The sequence below is a fragment of the Aotus nancymaae genome, unplaced genomic scaffold (genome assembly GCF_030222135.1).
Source record: "Aotus nancymaae isolate 86718 unplaced genomic scaffold, 86718_ANA_hifiasm-v0.15.2.pri h1tg000025l, whole genome shotgun sequence".
NCBI lineage: Eukaryota > Metazoa > Chordata > Mammalia > Primates > Aotidae > Aotus > Aotus nancymaae.
The window spans coordinates 20205139-20217939 of record NW_026988438.1 but is presented as its reverse complement, the minus strand read 5'-3'; positions in this window follow the sequence as shown (position 1 = coordinate 20217939).

Genomic DNA, 12801 nt, shown 5'->3' with positions numbered 1-12801 from the left:
AGCCTTACCTGGCATTTAATTGAATACTGTAAACATGTATTAACATACTCAAGTGTACATATACCAAATTATATATATATATATATATATATATATAATCACACTTTAGGTTCTGGGGTACAAGTGCAGAACATACAGGATTGTTGCATAGGTACATACATGGCAAGGTGGTTTGCTGCCTCCAACCACCCATCACCTCTATCTGGTATTTCTCCCCATGTTATCCCTCCCCAACCTCCCTACCCCCTGCTGTCCCTCCCCTATCCCCCTCAAAAGACCCCAGTGTGTGATGCTCGCCTTCCTGTGTCCATGTGTTCTCATTGTTCAACATCTGCCAATGAGTGAGAACATGCGGTGTTTGGTTTTCTGTTCTTGTGTCAGTTTGCTGAGAACTATGTTTTCCAGGTTCATCCATGTCCCTACAAAGGGCATGAACTCATTGTTATTTATGGCTGCATAGTATTCGATGGTGTATATGTGCCACATTTTCCTTGGCCAGTCTATCATAAATGGGAATTTGGTTTGTTTCCAGGGCTTTGCTATTGTAAACGGTGCCACAATGAACACACGTGTGCATGTGTCTTTATAACAAAACCATTTATAATCCTTTGGATATATACCCATGATTCAGATTGTTGGGTCAAATGGAATTTCTATTTCTGGGTTCTTGAGGAATCACCACACTGTCTTCCACAATGGTTGAACTATTTTACACTCCCATCAACTATAGAAGTGTTCCTATTTCTCCACATCCTCTCCAGCATCTGTTGTCTCCAGATTTTTTAATGATCGCGATTCTAACTGGCCTGAGATGGCATCTCAATGTGGTTTTGATTTGCGTTTCTCTAATGACCAGTGATGATTAGCTTTTTTTCATAGGTTTGTTGGCCTCATATATGTCTTCTTTTGAAAAGTGTTTGTCCATGTCCTTTGCCCACTTTTGAATGAGTTTGTTTTTTCTTGTAAATCTGTTTTAGTTCTTTGTAGATTCTGGATATTAGCCCTTTGTCAGATGGGTAGATTGCAAACACTTTTTCCCATTCTGTTGGTTGCCAGTTCACTCTAATGATTGGCTCTTCTGCTGTACAGAAGCTCTGGAGTTTAATTAGATCCCATTTGTCTATTTTGGCTTTTGTTGCCAATGCTTTTGGTGTTTTAGTCATGAAGTCCTTGCCTATGCCTATGTTCTGAATGGTTTTGCCTAGGTTTTCTTCTAGGGTTTTTATGGTGTTAGGTCTTATGTTTAAGTCTTTAATCCATCTGAAGTTAATTTTAGTGTAAGGTGTCAGGAATGGGTCCAATTTCTGCTTTCTGCACATGGTTAGCCAGTTTTCCCAACACCACTTGTTAAACAGGGAATCCTTTCCCCATTGCTTGTTTTTATCAAGTTTGTCAAGGATCAGATGGTTGTAGATGTGTGGCATTGCCTACAAGGCCTCTGTTCTGTTCCATTGGTCTATCTCTGTTTTGGTACCAGTACAATGCTGTTTTGATTACTGTAGCCTTGGAGTATCATTTGAAGTCAGGTAGTGTGATGCCTCCAGCTTTATTCTTTTTGCTTAGAATTATCTTGGCTATGCGGGCTCTCTTTTGGTTCCATATGAAGTTTAAGGTGGTTTTTTCCAGTTCTGTGAAGAAGGTCATTGGTAGCTTGATGGGGATAGCAATGAATCTATAAATTACTTTGGACAGTATGGCCATTTTCACAATTTTGATTCTTCCTAACAATGAGCATGGAATGTTTCTCCATCTGTTTGTGTCCTCTCTTATTTCGTTGAGCAGTGGTTTGTAGTTCTCCTTGAAGAGGTCCTTTACATCTTTTGCTAGTTGTACTCCTAGGTATTTTATTCTCTTTGTAGTAATTGTGAATGGCAGTTCATTCTTGATTTGGCTCCCTTTAAGTCTGTTATTGGTGTATAGGAATGCTTGTGATTTCTGCCATTGATTTTGTATCCTGAGATTTTGCTGAAGTTGCTTATCAGTTTCAGGAGCTTTTGGGCTGAGATGATGGGGTCTTCTAAATATACAATCATGTCATCTACAAATAGAGACAATTTGACTTCTTCCTTTCCTAATTGAATATCTTTTATTTCTTTTTCTTGCCTGATTGCTCTGGCTAGAACTTCCAGTACTATATTGAATAGGAGTGGTGAGAGAGGACATTCTTGTCTAGTGCCAGATATCAAAGGGAATGCTTCCAGTTTTTGCCCATTCAGTATGATATTGACTGTGGGTTTGTTGTAAATAGCTTTTACCATTTTGAGATACGTTCCACACATACCAAATATTTTTAAAGAGAAATGCAAAGTGACAAGTTTAATAATTCATGTCTCGTGCACAAATTCTATTATATGCAGGAAAAGGGCAGGAGAAATTTCATTCCAAGTTCTGGACAATGTCAAAGTAACCTGTCAGAACTTCTTAATGCAATCATAGTTTCCAATGTGTGAAACTGTGATATATCAATTTTAGGTCTCTCTATTTTAAAATAATTTTTGAGACAATTCAATGATATTTGAAAATGAAACCCAATACTTTTGTGGAGCTCCTCAAACATGGACTTCTTAAGACCAGAATTTTAACAACTTTGCTCAGTGATCCAGGAAATGAAGGGTATTGCCAAACATGCTACCTTCTCAGAGGGTATAACCCACAGTGCTGTGGAAATCAGAGTCTTGGTTAAAAGCATGAACTCTGAAGACAAACTGCCTGTATTTGTCTCAGTTCTGTCTCTTGCTAAACATATGATCTCAGGCAAGTTCCTCAACTTCTTAGTGCTTCATTTTCCCCCTCTTTAAAATGAGGGTAAAAATAGTACTTATGGCACAGGGTTGTAAGAATTCAATAAATTAACATATATAACAACTTGGAGAAGAGCCTGACACATTTTAAATATTCTTACTTTGTCAATATGTCATAGTCACTAGCTTCAAACTCTACAGGGACATTTATTCCCCTTTCTCTCTCCTTGGCCTAGGACTAGGGTCTTCAGGGTAAACTCAGCATTTTTGAGTGCCATGGAGAGATAGCAGTTACACGGATTACTATCACAAAAAGCAGAGGGCAAAAGACACTTTCAGAGAACTCATCAATCTTAATCTTACGTAATTTACATTTAAACTATCATTTAATGATATAACTGTTTAATTTTAAAAGACAAGCAAAAGCTCACAAAGCCACTCCAGAGCCAATTCATTCTACCAGGGAATTACTATGCTAAGTGCAGAATATTTTATTAGTCTATCTCTCTAGTTTAATATGCAGACAAAATTACATACTTTCTTTGGAAATAATCAGCTATCGTCCACTCAGAATTTCTTACTTGGGGTAAGCATGAGACCCAGCCCTGACTAGTCAATAGTACAATCCCCCAGCCACAGAGGTAAGTTCAGAGTTGGGCATATGACACAAGGCCTCTGAGAATTCTTCCTGAGACCTTGGCAACCAGGGCTATCAAGAAATCTCATCTATCCCCCACTGTCTACCTCTGTCCTAACTGTGGACTGGAAGGACTTGAAACAACCAATCACCAGCATTTCCAGAAACCTGGAAAATTTTTCTTCAAAAGCTGAAATTATTTTTTAAAAATTCACTGATACACAAATAATACAAAAAATGTGATTGAGAATATGTGAAAACTTTAGAGCATTTATGCAGAGGAATCATGATAAATTTTAGCAGTTTTCTCCTCTTAAAATATAGTTTTAAAACTACTAATATTCAGTCCAAAGCAAGTATCTAAATTTTTAATAGAAATCACCATGTGCAGATTTTTGATGAACATAAAACTCATTTAGTACTCATTATATTGTGATGTGATGAGTTCATTATGTATTGGTGGGAAAGAAACTGTAGCTAGAGACAGAAAATGGATCTCTTCAGTGAATTGGAAATCCTATGACAAAATGTACACTGAAACCTTGTTCTACCCTCCTGAAATTCATAGAAATTAGCCATGCAGGAAGGAAAGTACCAATATAAATAAAAGAGCAGATTTCATAAAACCATCAGGACAATTGACCTAGCCTTTATCAAATAGTAACTCCAAGGTCACTAAATGTAAGAAACTTTATCTATATCATTTTATTAGAAGCATTCTAGAGTTCTCTATTTCATCACTTTGTGCTTTTTTAAAAAGATGTTCTTCATTTGAAACTATTCCAATGTATATAATATTTTAAATATTCAAATTAAAAATGCTAATGCATATATATAAAAATCATGGGGTCAAGATGTATAAACGAATATATACAATATTAGAGAATGTATTTTATTCTCTCACTGGAAAAAAACAGCTTTCAAGGTGTATCCTAGATTATTACAGATTGAGCCCAATTTTCTACAGTTTTTATAATATGATAATTCTCTCTCATAATCTAAAGCTGCTCTAAGATAACAATATATTTAATCAGTTAAGCAAAGACTATCGTTGGTACATCTTAGTCTGATAATTGATACTCTTTGTATTCAATGGCATATTCTTCCATTAAACTAAAACTTGCATCTCAAATCAAGAAATATGTACTATAATTGCTAACAGAATCATCAACGTTCCAGGATTTTGGAATTTTAGTACATTAGCTTTCACAGTGAATCTTCTTTATTTTATGCTATAATTATGACAATAACTAAATTAACTTTTACTTTTTGAGATTTTAAAAATCAAACATTATCCAAACAAGTAGTAAGATGTGATGAATAAAACTAGCCTAAAACTCAGTAACTTGGCTATCAGTTATATCTTTTCCACTTATGAGCTTTATGAAGTCTGTGACTTTGGAGAAGTACTTTAAATTCTCAGAACCTCCATTTGCTTCTGTGTAAAATGGGCACCAATGCTTACCCAGACAAAGTCAGAAAGTTGCTGAGGAAATCACAGTGAGAAATTATATATATGAAAATACTTAGTACATCTAGTATTTCATATATGTGAGGCACCCGTACAGTACTTGGCACATAAGGAAGTTTCCATAAATGGGAATATTATTGTTTCATTACACAGATGTGAGAGAGAAGCAAGCAGTGGAGGGAGGGAGTTCCCCAAATTGCTATGGTCTCACATACTCTGTTTCACAAGTTGTGGTCTGTCCTACCTCATGAAATTGGTCGAGGTTTCCCATATCATTACTAACAATCCTTTATGGGAAAAAGTAGGAATATACCAGATGAAAAATACAATGTATTCCTATCTTTGTTGTTTCCTATGTGTTTCATTTGAATTTAAGTATTATAGCTTTTAAAAACTTATAAAAATGCCTTTTATTCCCCTTTTGCAGTGATAACATGAAGAGTTTTAAGAGCTGATTTTTTTTTTTTAGCCTTTTTGAAGGCCTTTGTTTTCTTTTTTTTTTTTTTATTGCATTTTAGGTTTTGAGGTACATGTGAAAAACATGCAAGATCGTTGCATAGGTGCATACATGGCAGTGTGATTTGCTGCCTTCCTCCCCTTCACCTATATGTGGCATTTCTCCCCATGCTATCTCTCCCCAACTCCCCACCCCCCGCTGTCCCCCCCATTCCCCCCCAACAGACCCCAGTGTATAGTGCTCCCCTCCCTGTGTCCGTGTGTTCCCATTGTTCAACACCCATCTATGAGTGAGAACATGCGGTGTTTGATTTTGTGTTCTTGTGTCAGTTTGCTGAGAATGATGGTTTCCAGGTTCATCCATGTCCCTACAAAGGATGCGAACCCATCGTTTTTGATGGCTGCATAATATTCCATGGTGTATATGTGCCATATTTTAATTTTAAGTAAAATACGCAGGTAAAAATAAAAGTTTTATCAGTTGAAAATTATTTTATTTATCACATATATTAAATATCATTACAAAATGTTTCCATAATAGAAAAGCAAGGTTGTGAGGAACAATGTTTTGTCCATCTAACTGTTACATTTTCATAGTCTCGTTTTTATCCCTAAGATATGTTAAATGTCAGTCCATCAGCCACCAGAAATTCCTCAAAATCAAAAGAGCTTGAAGAGTAAAGGGAAATAACATGGTTAAATATTCTCAGCCTCATATAATTTTCTCATGGTTGAATGTTCTCAACTAACAAACAGAAGCTCACTGAGGGCAACCTTGATATCTAAGTCTAGCACAACAGCTTGCAAATAGAAAGTGCTCATATTTGTTGATAGAGTCAAAGTTTATGGTTTTTATTTTTGTTTTCATGGAGGTTTTATTGCTTTATTTTTAATTTACACAACTGAGGATATAACTCATTACTGACCAGATGAATAGAAAATTCATGTTTCTTCTAGAAAACCACACCTGTGCTACAGTGAGGCAAATGGGTGTGAAGGAATAGGAAGAACACTAACTGGTGTCCAAAAATCTGGGTTTTTGTGCTCATTCTCAATTGATTTGGATCCTCGGGCAAGTCACTTAGCTTCCGCATAGATCTCTATTTTATCACCTATAAAGGGAGGTTAAAGCCTTCCTTATCTACCCCATGTAAGACATAACTGAGATCACGTATGTTATAAATTGCAAAGTGCAGTGACAAATGGAAATGAGTCTAAATCTTCCTCTGCTCCCTGAATTAGAACAAATGTGATTTGTCACAAGCAAAGATCTGTTATCAGGTGAAACACATTTTATGGATTAGGAAACAACCTCCCTGTTTTTAGTCAGTGGAGTAGAGGTTATGCAGATTTTCCTACCATATCCTAAGACACTGTGGCACCCAGAAACTTGATTTATAATTTTATGTAGTAATGGAGTTACATGACCTCATATTACCCACAACCACAATGAGAGTTTAGGGTGCATCATTTCTGGTAGCCTCTCAATTTATATTTATGTCCTCTTCTTTATAAAAAGAGGAATGCCAGCCAAATTAAACTGGGGCCTGGCTCACACCTGTAATCCCAGCACTCTGGGAGATGGAGGAGGGCGGATCACCTGAGGTCAGGAGTTTAAGACCAGCCTTGCCAATGTGGTAAAAACCCGTCTCTACTCTGAAAATATAAAAATAAGCTGGGTGGGGTGGCAGGTACCTGTAATCCCAGCTACTCGGGAGGCTGAGGCAAGGAGAATCACTTGAACCAGGAAGGTGGAGGTTGCCTTGAACTGAGATCCCGCCACTGTAGCGGGACAGCCTGGGTGACAGAGTGAGACTGTCCAGCCTGGGAAACAGAGTGGGACTCTATCTTAAAATAAATAAATGAGTAAATTGGAGCCTTAAATAAATGTTAGTCTGAATATGCTGCTACAAGGCTGAGGGAGAAAAGTTCCAGAGAGCTGATTTTGTTGGCTTTTTTATGCAGCACCCATCACCCTACTTCTCTGCACCCTCTTGTCCTTATGGCTTTGCCCTCAGACATCTGGGAAGCAGCAAATAACAATACCCTCGAAGGTAAGTTTGAGTTCATGGAGCTCTCTCAAGGACCCACTTGCTATGTAAGAGTTCTCAGGCAGTTCCTCTAGAAATTTCCCAAGAAGATTTGCATTTCACATCTACTTATTGTCTGCCTACCAGATGCCAAGCACTGTACTGTGAGAAGACAGACGTGGAATGTGACATGGCACATGCTCAACTAACTAGTTTACTATAACGTGAAATAGTAATCTGGGTTAATACTAAGCGCCTATTAAGCCAGTCATTTTGTTAAAGGTGGTTAGGTAGGCATGAGCAGGGCACCCACTAAAAATGTCCGGTGATGGTTTGCCAATTTTCACACTGCCTCTCTAAAAATAATTCAGCAGCCAGGGAGACACAATCTCCTGACAGTCCACACCTGCTAACATCGTAAGTATTAATTGAATACGGGCCCCAGAGGAGAAGCTGCTTCTTGGGCACGCGTGTTAAGAGACAAAATGGCGAAGGATGACGTTCCTGGGACAGGCGCCACTGGAAAAACAAAAGAGCCTCAGACAGGCATGCCTGTAACTCCCTGAACACCCTGCCCGAGCTCAATGCCAAAGGATAAGGAAAGCACTGCGCATGCGGGAAGCCCAACGTAAGGGAAGAAGCATGGGAAAGAGGCAGTCCTGTAAAGTCCTGGGATCAAGATTAAAGGCTCTCTTTCTCTCTACCCTTTTTTCCTGCCTTTTTTCTCTCTTTGATCTTCAGAGTCCTCACTGGGACCTCTTCCAAGAGTTATTTTCTCTCTTTCCTCTTCTGAAGGCTTTTTAAATAAACTTCCACTCCTGCTCTGAAACTTGCTGTGGTCTGAAACTTGCCTCAGTCTCTTTTTCTGCTATGTGTCCCTCAGCTGAATTCTTTCTTCTTGAGGAGGCAAGAACTGAAGTTGCTACAGACTCATATGAATAGGCCACCAGTAACTCGGATCTCTTCCACTGGTAACAATAATCTCATTAAGTAGATACTATTATGATTCTCATCTTACACACGAGAAAAACATGGAGTGGAAATGTAATCTACAAAGTTTTACATATGTAGTATGAGTAATTTAAACGAGAGCATATACATTCTTAAACTCAGAAGCCTATGAAGTATAATTATCTCTTCCTTCGGGCCATGTCTAACCTTGGTCCTCAAGGGAATCTGACCACAGAATACAATTCATCTACATGATCTCCATGGAACGCAAGGGGATATAGGCCAATCAAAAGAAAGGGAAGTAACATTTTGAGTGCCTATGGAGACCTGTTGGTAAAACAACGCTTCAGGTTTGATATCATCTTCTCTATTTTACAAATCAAGGAGCAGGGATTCAGACAAATTGGACAACCTGATTCTAATAATCAGGCCTCTTATATCACAATGTAATGACATCACTTTCAAAGCCTCACAGCAGTCATAAATAATGATGTAAATAATACTCTGAGAAAACTCCAGTTACCCATGGAAAAGAATTAATAATATTCCTCAAATTGCTGCTTTTACAGCAGAGCTAAAAGTATGGTTTAGAAACGAGTTGAGCAGACATGCACTTGGCTCGTTGACACTTGAGTAACAAAATGTGTCACAAATCAGGGGCAAGTGAAAACTTTGATTTCGATCATTTCTATAGCTTTTCTATTTTTCTGTGAGTGTAAAGCGTCCCATGAACCCTGGATATCCTTAAGGAAGTCTACCAGTCTCCAGTACTGCTGCTTGCTCATTCTCTGTGTATTCTCAGGAGTGTGTCAAGCTTCAGCAAAAAAGCAGTCAAGCTTCCAAGACAAAATACCTTATACTAAAGATACTAGTGCCCAATCTCCACAGATTCTATACCAGTCAGGGTTCCAGAAAGAGGCAGAATCCTGCCCAAATTGTTCTCATAGAAAGGTTTTAATGAAAGACATTTACAAAAGTGTGGCCAAGATTATAGACACCCACAAGAGAGGCTGAAGCTCCCAGAAACTCACAGCGGAAGAAAGCAATATTATCCTATTCTTGCCTAAAGAAGCAAGAATAACAATTGTTCCCCTCCCTGTGTCCATGTGTTCTCCTTGTTCAACACCCTCCTATGAGTGAGGGGGAGGGAGGCAGCAAATCACACTGCCATGAATGCACCTATGCAACAACTTTGCATGTTTTTCACATGTACCCCAAAACCTAAAATGCAATAAAAAAAAAAAAAAAAAAGAATAACAATTGTTTTATATTAATAGGATCCCAGTGAGAGCTGGATCATGGAGGAAGGGCCCCAGTCAGACTAGCAGAAGGACACAACCGCATTCAGAGACACAGAACCAAAGAGAAAGAGAGCAAGGAGAAAAACATTCCTTCTCTCTCTTCCGGTCCTTTCACCTGCCATTGCCTTCCACTGGCTGAACAATAGCCAGCTGGTAATAGAATCTGAGAAGAACATAAAATATACAGAGCGGGAGAGTTGCTGGGGGTAAACATCATGGCTCCCTAAAAAGAGTCTGGTGGTCAGAACACTCACAACCCAAAGCCTGTTCTTTTAGTTTCAGGGAAATCAATCTCATCCTCTGTATTCTTCAGCTTCAGGCTGAAAATTCCATCTTTCTGACCGACAGGGCAAAGGTAGCCTCTACCTTTAGGATCGATGTCTCACTTCACCCAGAAGGTTACCTCCTTGGTAGCTCCTAAAACAAAAATAAGTTCTAAATTCCCTAAGGTACAAGGAATCCCAGACCAGAAATACCTATTCTTTTATCTTAGTGAGTATACAAGTGTGAGTGTGTTTAGATTGAGATGTGAATTTAATTTTTAAAAATTTTCCTAGAGAAGTGAGAATAAGACAAGTTGATTTCTCTCAATATGTTAAAATTGTCCTGCAGAAAAAGTTTCACAGAGGACCCTATGTATGTAAGGATAAACAGTTAAACCTATACATGAAGTTAGAAACCCATATGGTAGACAATAGAGAAACACACAAGGGAATGACTGCAAAGTTCATATTCTTTGAGCTTCCTGACGTTGTTAAAACATGAAAAGCTGATTCCCACACTCTCAGGTAAATGCCTTACATGGAGAGTTTTGTTGATTGACTTTCTTAAAATTACAGTGTCCTGCACAGTTGGTAACAGCTTATCATTTTATGTGTTTTACTGTCTGATCAATTGGCTTTTACCAGTATTTTGAAAAGTCTCAAACTCTCATCCAAGGAATTTTAAGGTTTTTTTTCCTTCTTATTCTCTATTCTCTATAAAAATACACACAGAGGTGAGAGACTATAGTCAAAGCATAATTGGCATTTGTGACTGAAGTACTGAATCCAAATCGGGAATGAGTACAAGAGAAAAAAACAAACTTTCCATGGGCTCTCACCAATACCAGGACTGAATGCTCCAGAATTTTAAGAATTAGTGACCTTGAACTGTTGCAAGAGTTTTATTTTCGAATAGATACTTAAGTGCTAAAATTATAGATCATGTTTCTATGAATAAAAAGTGACCTTTTACAGCTTCTTTTCCAAAACTACACTACTTTATTATTCCACCGGTCTCTCACCTCATGAGTAAAAAGTCTTTAACTGTGTGCTGGCATTATATTTATACATGATTTATGAGTGATTAACATGCATAATCATTTGCTAATAATATACAAAGGAAAAATATTAATTTAGGGTGGGAGCCATCATACACACACGCTAGTGATTTTAAATCTACATATAAAATAATGTTTCTTACTAATTTTAATTAGGAGGAAGGCAAGTGTGTCAAATCCTATGAGATTGCTATTTATTTCTTAATAAGAAGCTGACCAGTAGCTCATACAATTGAATTTGTGATCTCCGCCTTTTTTTCACATTTTTGTTTACTTATGTTTCATTGCATTATTTTTTTCTGTATAGGAATATTTTCAAGGCATTTGCCCATACCTGTGAGGGTTAGTTAGTGACATACAATGATTTGCAAGTCCACTCAATGAGGCACACATGGGTTTCGATAGATCACCAAATACTCATTGACTGAATATGAATATCACTACCTACCACAAACTCTCAAGCATACAAACAAAAAAGAGAACTTTTGTCCATATGTCAAATATTAACATATTTTTGAATATGTATATGGTTGATTCTTATTATTTGTGGATTCTGTATTTGGGGATTTACCCTCTAGCGAAATTTTTTTTACAAACTTTGACATTAGGTTCAGGGGTACGTGTGAAGGTTTGTTATATAGGTAAACTGCATATTAAGAGGTTTGGTGTACTGAATATTTCACCACCCAGGTAATACGCATAGTACCTGATTGGTACTATTTCCATCCTTTCCCTCTTCCCTCTCTCCACCCTCAAGTAACCCCTGGTGTCTATTATTCCCTTGTTTTAATATGTACTCAATCCATAAATAATGATAATTGACTATATATATTGAATTTTTTATCATGGCTAATATAATTGCAGCTCACTTTGAAAACCTCTATACTACTCTATTAGAGTCCAACAGGTGTGAATGAAAAAAACCTGGATAGTTGCTGCAAAACATAACTCCTACTCTCTTTCCCCCTTATATATTATCGGATTATCACATTACTGTGCACAGTAGTGTTTGTTATTTCACTCAGAAAAAAAAAGGAAATTTGCTTGAATGGGTACTGCAGAAAGGATAGTGGATAGAGGTTCAATGGGTTGTATAAAATTGTTATCACATAGTTTTCCCATATTTAGAAGAGAGTGATTTCTGAGAATGATGGCAAAAGTATTTGCCAGGACAGATTGTGCAAGGTGACATGCTGAGCAAAGAATGAAGGCTGGAAGCAGAGAGGAGTTTTCCAGAGAGATTTTGTCAACTCTGCATACAGAGCCAAGTGATAAAAATGGTGTAACATTGGAGAAGAGGTTGTTTTGCCTGTTCCATCTATTTCTGCTGAAACTCAGCAGAACTTCTACCCTCTGAGGACTGGGTGTTTGGGAGTATCTGGAATAAGCACCTTGGAATGAACACTGGCTTTCTCAAGGCAGACAGGTAGAGCAAGGAAGCTATGCCAAGTGTTCAATGAGATGAGTAGGAGATATAGCAAGAGCAGAAAAGCAGGTAGGAGGCAAAGTGGTAAATATTGGTTTTCCAAATTCATACCTAGACAGATGATCCTTTGAGGACACCCATAAATAATTGTAAACACATGGAAGTTGATGATTTTCTGTCAACCAGGGCAGTGGGAGTTTGTGCTATCATTATTCATTCCTTCAAGTAAATCTAGGGTTTGTTGTATCTGCAATACATGAGAAGGTTTTCTCTGATTTGTGATGGAGTTGGATGAGGACTGAGAACAGGTCTTTAGGCTTGTCAAAGAGAATCTCATAGGTTAAATATTGAGGAAGTCCTTTTGATGACTGTTAGATCAGGCAGTAAAAGTCAGACTGCTGAGAAAAATGAGGCTTGCAAATGACATCATTTCAAGAAATTTGACAAAGCCAAGAAAGACACATCTA